Here is a 7,780-nt window from a genome sequence, read left to right on the forward strand (position 1 = left end):
GAACATATGCCAATTATATCTCTCTTATTCCTGATATTAGCAGTTTGTGTCATGTCTCCTTTATTCCATAACCAGTCCTACTATAGTCTTTTTTTTTTTTTTGTATTCTCAAAGAACTTGCTTTTGGGTTTACTATTTTTATTTATTTTCTATTTCCTATTTCATTGATTTATACTGTGATTTTTAATATTTCCTTTAAGTTGCTTATTTTTATTGTATTTGCTGTTTTTTTTCTAGTGACTTAAGATGGCAGCTGGGGATCACTGACTTTAAAGCTCTCTTCTTTTAATATATGTGTTTACTCTATAATATTCCCCTTAGTACTATTTTCAGCATCCCACAAACTGATATTTTTTCCCATTTTCACTATATTGAAAATACATTGTTTTGTTTTGTTTTTTTTCATATAATTGGAGATTTTCCAGATATCTTTCATTATTGATTTCTAGTTTAATTATATTTTTCAGAATTTGGAGTAAAAACTCAGTGTAAGTTGACTCCTTTTAAAATGTATTGAGATTTATTTCGTGATTTAGATTATGTTTTAGCTTTTCTTCCTCTTGCTGGGGTAGTAAAGTAGTAGCTAAAGTAGTATTGACTTGCAAGGTACTTTTGGGTCTGCAAAATGAAGTGGTAGGGCACTAGAGATCCCCTTCTGGCTGCTTGACTTCACTTTTAAAGGTTTCCTTTTATTAATTTTCATGCATCCTTATCTTTGTCCTACTGCACATAACTTGTAGCTTGTCTTTGTTCCTTGGTTGTTTATAAAAAATTCTATTTATCACAGATTTTGATTAATTTGATTAAAAAGCTGTATTGAGCCTCTCAGATCTGTGAAGTTTATACTTTTCATAAAATTAGAGAATTTCAGGCAATTATATCTTAAAGTACTTTTTTAAAAAATCATTTTTGGAGACTGAATACCATATATTAGGTTGGTTGAAATTGTACCTATGGTCTGTTAAGTTAACTTAACCTCTGTTAAGTTTTTTCTCTCCACATTTCTATTTGATAATTTTTATTGCTTTGTCTTCACTAATTCCAACTTGCGTATATCTAATCTGCTGTTAATCCCTCCAAAAACATTTAGTTTTAGCTCTAGAAGTTTGGTTTGGGTCTTTTTTATACCACAACTCTACTTCAATTTTTGAACACATGCAATAGAGTTATAGTAACTACTTAAATGTCTTTGCTAATTCCTTTCAATTCTGGATGAGTGATGACTTTTTCTCCTCATTATGGGACATATTTTGCTTTTTTGCCTCTCTAGTAATCATTGATAACATTCTAGATATTGTAAATTTTTTCTCATGGTACTGAATATTTTATTATTCCTATCAATGCCTTTTAGTTTTATTTGGGATATGTTTAAATTGCTTGGAATTGTTTTGATCTTTTTTTATGAAAAAAATTTTTATTGAAAAACTTAAGACTTAGGTACATTAAATAAAACAAATTTCTGGAGGGAAATATCAAAGCCCACAATAGGAAAAAAAAAATAGTTAACACTGTCTGGACAATAGCAGAACCCAGAGAATATATTCCTTTAATTGAAAAATGTTAGGTACTTTGTAATTGACCTTTTGATACAAAATGACCTACTGAATTTGTAATTTGTGGTTCTTGGTGTTGAAGTCCATAGGTTAAGCTAGGAAATCTGCAAACCTTTAACTGAATTCCATAAGGGGTTATCTGGCTCTTGAACTGATTTTTTTCCCCTTGTCTAAGACCTAGCAACAGCAACAGAAGCTATCTTCTGGACAGCTTCTTTCTTAGCATGCGGAAGGGTAGAACAGCCACAGCTTGGTCCACCTTAGAGTGGAGGGATTCAGTGGACTCTGGCATGTGTGGCAGCTCAGACTTGCCAGTCCTTACAGTTTTTCCAGACAGCTTGAATGCATTGTTTGGATGGAGAGAACGACTCTTCTCCCAGCATCTGCTTTTTTTTTTTTTTTAAAAGATTTTATTTATTTGAGAGAGAGAGAATGAGAGAGAGAGAGAGAGCACATGAGAGGGGGGAGGGTCAGAGGGAGAAGCAGACTCCCCGCTGAGCAGGGAGCCCGATGCGGGACTCGATCCCGGGACTCCAGGATCATGACCCGAGCCGAAGGCAGTGGCTTAACCAACTGAGCCACCCAGGCGCCCCCAGCATCTGCTTTTGTTCCTGGGAGGTGCTGTGGCTGGCATGGAAGTGGTCAGGGGCTCTAGTGCCTTCACATGTGAGGTAGGCTGAGGTGCCTGCAGAGGCTGTACCACAGACGGGGCGAGGGCTGCAAACACTGGGAGCATATCTGTCAGGTAGCAACGGCAACAGCAGCATGAGGCAGTACGTTTTGTGCTTTCGCTGTGGGAACACCGACTCTCGGAGTGGCGGCATGGAAGCCATGAGAAGAGGAAACATTACCAGCTGGAGACAGATGGTGAGGAGCTGGACAAGCTCGGACTGGCTAAGAGCGTGTGGTATTCCTCGGAAACCTTGAAGTCTCTCACCTTGCTGCCAACATAGATTAGGTCTCACCTGTGCTAACTGGTAAGTTGCATAAGGTAAAAGTCTTCCCTGAGCTCGCAGAGATGTTGGCACACAGTAGCTTCCGCCTGCAGGCTAAACTGACTTAAGATGGCATTGGCCATCTGTTGCACACACTTGGTCAGTTGAGCCTTCCTCTCTTCCTTCCTGTGGGCCTGGGCAACATACAGTGGTTGAGAGTCACCATTCATCTCAGTGCCTACTTTGGTTGCCTCTCGGGGAGGGGAGAAACACAGGAAACCAAATCCTCCGTTTTCCCCATCCTTCGGCATTACCTTAGCACAGGTGAGTAATCTTTGAAAGGAGAAAACTCTTCCCTTAACTTCTCATCATCAATGGTATAATGCAAGTTCTTTATGTAGAAATTCACTTCTTGATATCGGTGAATTCTCTCATTTCTGCTCTTCAAATTTTCCACTTTATCTCAACCCATTATTCACTTTTTTTCCTCTGTGAAGGGCCTATAAATCTGACTTCCCCAGTTATTTATTTTTCATTTATCTCTTCCTAGCCTTTATTGGCATACTCATGCTTTTCATAGCTCACAAAGTCAAAGCATTTGGATTTCCCACTGGGATTTCTCATCACCTTGACACTTAGGGTCTTGCAAATTGGCTGAATAACTCTTTCAGACTCTCATCATTCACCTCTTCCTTAAAGTTTTTGATATCAACATTGGTGAATTCCTTGGCTTAGGCTCTAAATTCAGCTTCCCACTCTTTGGAGATTTGAATCTGCTCACAAACATTGCAGAGTCATCGAGGAGCCTGCGGTTTGTCTTCCAAGGGCCTTGTTAGGAGCCCCCTGTGGCTCTAAATGGATAAATGCATAACCTTTAGAGTCGTTCTCATCACACACCACCTTGCAGGACAGAGTGTTTCCAAAAGCAGAAACTGCCTTGTTTCCTAGAGATTTGTCCACGTTTTGGATGAAGACATTTCACATATCAGATTTTCTCAAAGACAGAGGATGCATGATACAAAGTGGCTTTCCCTTAATCACATCAAATTTCTTGGTACACAAGGCACACCCAGCATCAGCAAGCTGCTGGAAGTTGACAGAGTTATAACCCAGGAAGCACGGTGATCATGTCACACAAACCTGAATGGACAGCATAGGCACCGCAGTATTGAACTTTTCATCCAGCGAGTTCTCCCTGACTTCCAAGTGCAGGTCACTCCCATACAGGTGCAGCTGGGGGCTGCAGCTTTCATGTCCCCTGCCCCCACCACCCCAGGCCCCACCAGGAGGATGTCCTGTCGGGATCACACAGGTCAAAGGGGCTCTTCTTAGAGCTGTGGCCCAGGCCGCACCCACAGTTGGCACAGAGTGAAGCTAGGGGAAGCTGTAGCTCAGAGAGACAGAGGACAACAAAGAGTTCAGGGACAGCTTGGCACAACAGCAGCACCACAAAGAGGCTCTTAAAACCAATATGACCCTCCTGGGAGTTTGTAATTTTCAGCTGTCCATCAGGAGGCCACTAAATGTTGCTCACAGGGACCCCAGGACATGCTCTCTTCTGTAGATACGGGCATCGGGCTCCTGGAAGTTTAAGGTTACAGCAGCCAGTGCAGGGAGGGGAACAAAAACTTTGTCAGTGCCACTGTGCAAGCCCTGGATGGACGGAGCCTGCAGTCATCCCTCGCACCCACTGTGGGCAGTTCCCAAGCCTGAGGGATACCGGGTACAGCTGCTGTTGGCTCACCAGCCACCCCACAGTGGACCTGGCCAGACGGCTTCCCTGACTGGCGTTCAGTAAGGATTCTCACTTTCTTTCTCCTTTCCATTTTATTCAATTCTATTTATTTTATTCTAATTTTCTTAATTATATATATATTTTAAAGTATTTATTTTTTTCCTTTCTTTTCTACTCTTCCTCTTCCCCTTCCTTCTTCTTTTTATTTACTCATTTTTTTTTTTTAAGATTTTATTTATTTATTTGACAGAGAGCGAGAGAGGGAACACAAGCAGGGGGAGTGCGGGAGGGAGAAGCAGGCTCTCCGCCGAACAGGGAGCCCGATGCGGGGCTAGATCCCAGGACCCTGGGACCATGACCTGAGCCGAAGGCAGATGCCTAACGACTGAGCCACCCAGGTGCCCCTATTTACTCATTTTTAAAGATTTTATTCTTTATTTATTTGAGAGAGAGAGCACCCACGAGTTGGGGGTGGGAGAAGGAGAAACAGACTCCCCGCTGAGCAGGGAGCCTGAAAGTGGTGGGGGGGAGGGGGGCTCAATTCCAGGATCCTGGGATCATGATCTGAGCAGAAGACAGATGCTTAACCGACTGAGTCACCCAGATGCCTCTCCTCCTTCTTTTTAATTTCTCTCTCTCTCTGTCTTTGGTTAGGCTGCTGGGCTTGAAAGTGACAAGGCCACGGAGTCTCTGGGCAGAGAGATGGTTTGATTTTTTTACGTCTTTATTTTAAGATTTTTTGAGACCAGAACTGAGTTTGGTTCAGCTTTAACTTTTTCCTGAAGCAACATCTCTCTGTGGGTTCTACCTAATGGCTAGGAATCATGAGACTTCCCATTGGCTGCTGAAGAATCATTGCCTGGTTGTATGAACACTAGGTACTGTTGCCTCTGATCCTCTCATGTGATGCTGTGGCTTCCAGAACTTTCCTCCAGAACATGCATGCCCTGATCAGTGCTTTGCTGAATACTCAAGGCTAATTGCAGATTTCTTAATTTCTCACTCTGTGCATCTTTTTCCTCTTTGTTAATATGTCTTCTAAATTAAGGCTGCTTTGGTGCACTCAGAATCTCAGCTCCCTTTCCTCAACTCAGCAGGTTTTTTTCAGCTAGATTTTTTAAATTTATTATTATTTATTTATCTATTGTCATTTTAAAGTGTAGGGGTAAACCTAGTCCATGTGCATTTCATTGTCTTCTGGCCTTCATGGTTTTATATAAATAACCAGCTGTTATTCTTTCCATTGTTCTGTTAAATGTAGCATGCCCTTATTTTCTTCTTACTTTTTAAATATGTATGTCACTTTGCTTATATTGGCTTCTTTATTTCTTCTTTTGTTCTTCTGCAGTATACTGGTCATTGTGACATAGTAATAATGCTGCTTATCAGAATCAGTGAGGTGAGCGGATGATCATTTTGAGTTAGGGCTAGGTTGCATTCAGGGATAGAAGACCTATCCTATATCAATTGCAGGCTTGTCCTCTATGCTAGAAGGTTTTTCCTTATGCACTGAAGGAATGTGGGCCTTCTGTCTCTACCTTTTCCTTTTTTTTTTAAGGTTTTACTTATTTATTTGAGAGAGAGGAGTGAGAGAGAGAGAGAGCACAAGAGGAGGGAGGGTCACAGGGAGAAGCCGACTGCCTGCTGAGCAGGAAGCCTGATGAGGGGCTCGATCCTGGGACTCCGGGATCATGACCTGAGCCAAAGGCAGATGCTTAACCAACTGAACCATTCAGGCTCCCCATCTCTATCTTTTCCTCCAAGACACCCATTTCTTTTTTTTTCCTTCGAATTAGTATTTTTTTTATTTTTTTACTGTTATGTTAATCACCATACATTACATCATTAGTTTTTTTAATAATTTTTTATTGTTATGTTAATCACCATATATTATATCATTAGTTTTTGATGTAGTGTTCCATGATTCATTGTTTGTGCATAACACCCAGTGCTCCATGCAGAATGTGCCCTCTTTAATACCCATCACCAGGCTAACCCATCCCCCCACCCCCTCCCCTCTAGAACCCTCAGTTTGTTTTTCAGAGTCCGTCGTCTCTCATGGTTCATCTCCCCCTCCAATTTACCCCCCTTCATTCTTCCCCTCCTGCTATCTTCTTCTTTTTTTTTTTTTCTTAACATATATTGCATTATTTGTTTCAGAAGTACAGATCTGTGATTTAACCCTCCCCAATGTCTATCATCCAGCCACCCCATCCCTCCCACACCCCAAGACACCCATTTCTTGCATTAACCATACTTAGTGAAAATCCTTTGGAGTCATTTGGCAGCTGAATGCTTAGAACTTATCAAAAATCCCAATCCCAACAGCTTACATTGTCTTTAAAGTCTCAACTGGTTTTCCTCCTCCACAAAGAGTCCCTTTGTCTATGACAAGCTTAGTGCTTTTCTTGCCTGTTTTTATATTCAACACATGCCTCAGGGAGGAAAGTTGATTTCTGCTCAGCTAAAAGAACACTTCACTCTATGAAATTTAGTTTTTTTAGAGTCTTTTGATTCCCCAGATATCTGAAGTGTTCAAAAATATATATATGTGTGTATGTAATGATGTTTTAAAGTTATTGGTTTACATAATTATCATCTCAGGACAGACTTGGGGCTGTGGCCTACATCTTAACCAGAGGCAGAATTCTAGGTCTTAATATTTTATGATAATGAACATACTAGCCTCTTAAATCGTCATAAGTTATATTTAATTTAAATATATCTTCTGTTTGCTCTTGATACCCTCAGGTGTTGAAGTAGTTTACCATAATTTTGTGATTTTTGTTTTTGGCTAATATTTAGCATGTCTATTTATCAACTCACCTTTCTGTTTAAAATTTATGTTTACTCATTCTATAAAAATAATTATTCAAGAAACCTAACAAAAGATTGTCAGTACATGCTATATTTATTTTGGGTGTGCGCTCTTTCTTCCTTCTGGGTACTTGAAGTTAATCTGTGGGTGGCTCTGTTCTCACTGAATGACCAAGACTCTTTTTCAGTTCCTTACATTCTGGATAAATGCCTCTGTTGCTATCTGTTCTATACAGTAGAGGTAGGAGATGCTGTGATAAAATGTATTTACCCAATTAATCATCCTTATACTACCCCAGACCCACTTATTCTGAGATTGCTACCTCCTATATTCCTCATCCTAGAACTATTCCTCATCAAGCTTTTCAGCATTTCTTTGATCATATGAATCTTTGGATGTGGTTTTTCTCAGACAATGCAATTATTATTTTTTTCTTTTATATTAAACAAGGACAAAAATTTAAATATTTTCTCTTGATAGCACTCTTATTTTACCCACTATTATTACTATTATAGATTCATTTTCTTCAAATACACACTCACATCCTTTTTTAAGAATTTGAGGTGGGAGTGTGCCCTGTCTGTCATGTTAATCTGATGTCTGAGAATGTATTAATATACATCAAATACACATTACTTGCTTTTCTATATATATGTGTATATTAGTGTCCACATATATTTGTATGTACATAGGTCCACATATATAACAATTAAATCATATATACAATTATTCCTATATT

General features: G+C 39.9%; 1 pseudogene; it reads right to left on the bottom strand.

Moving 5' to 3' along the window:
* Nucleotides 1-1,723: 1,723 nt before the first annotated feature.
* LOC112823544 (polyadenylate-binding protein 4-like) lies at nt 1,724-4,314 on the bottom strand (annotated as a pseudogene).
* Between the last annotated feature and the right edge of the window lie 3,466 nt (nt 4,315-7,780).

Source organism: Callorhinus ursinus, unplaced genomic scaffold, assembly GCF_003265705.2.
Source record: "Callorhinus ursinus isolate GAN/ISIS: 27379988/994484 unplaced genomic scaffold, GSC_fseal_2.0 scaffold5, whole genome shotgun sequence".
In the NCBI taxonomy this organism is placed as follows: Eukaryota; Metazoa; Chordata; class Mammalia; order Carnivora; family Otariidae; genus Callorhinus; species Callorhinus ursinus.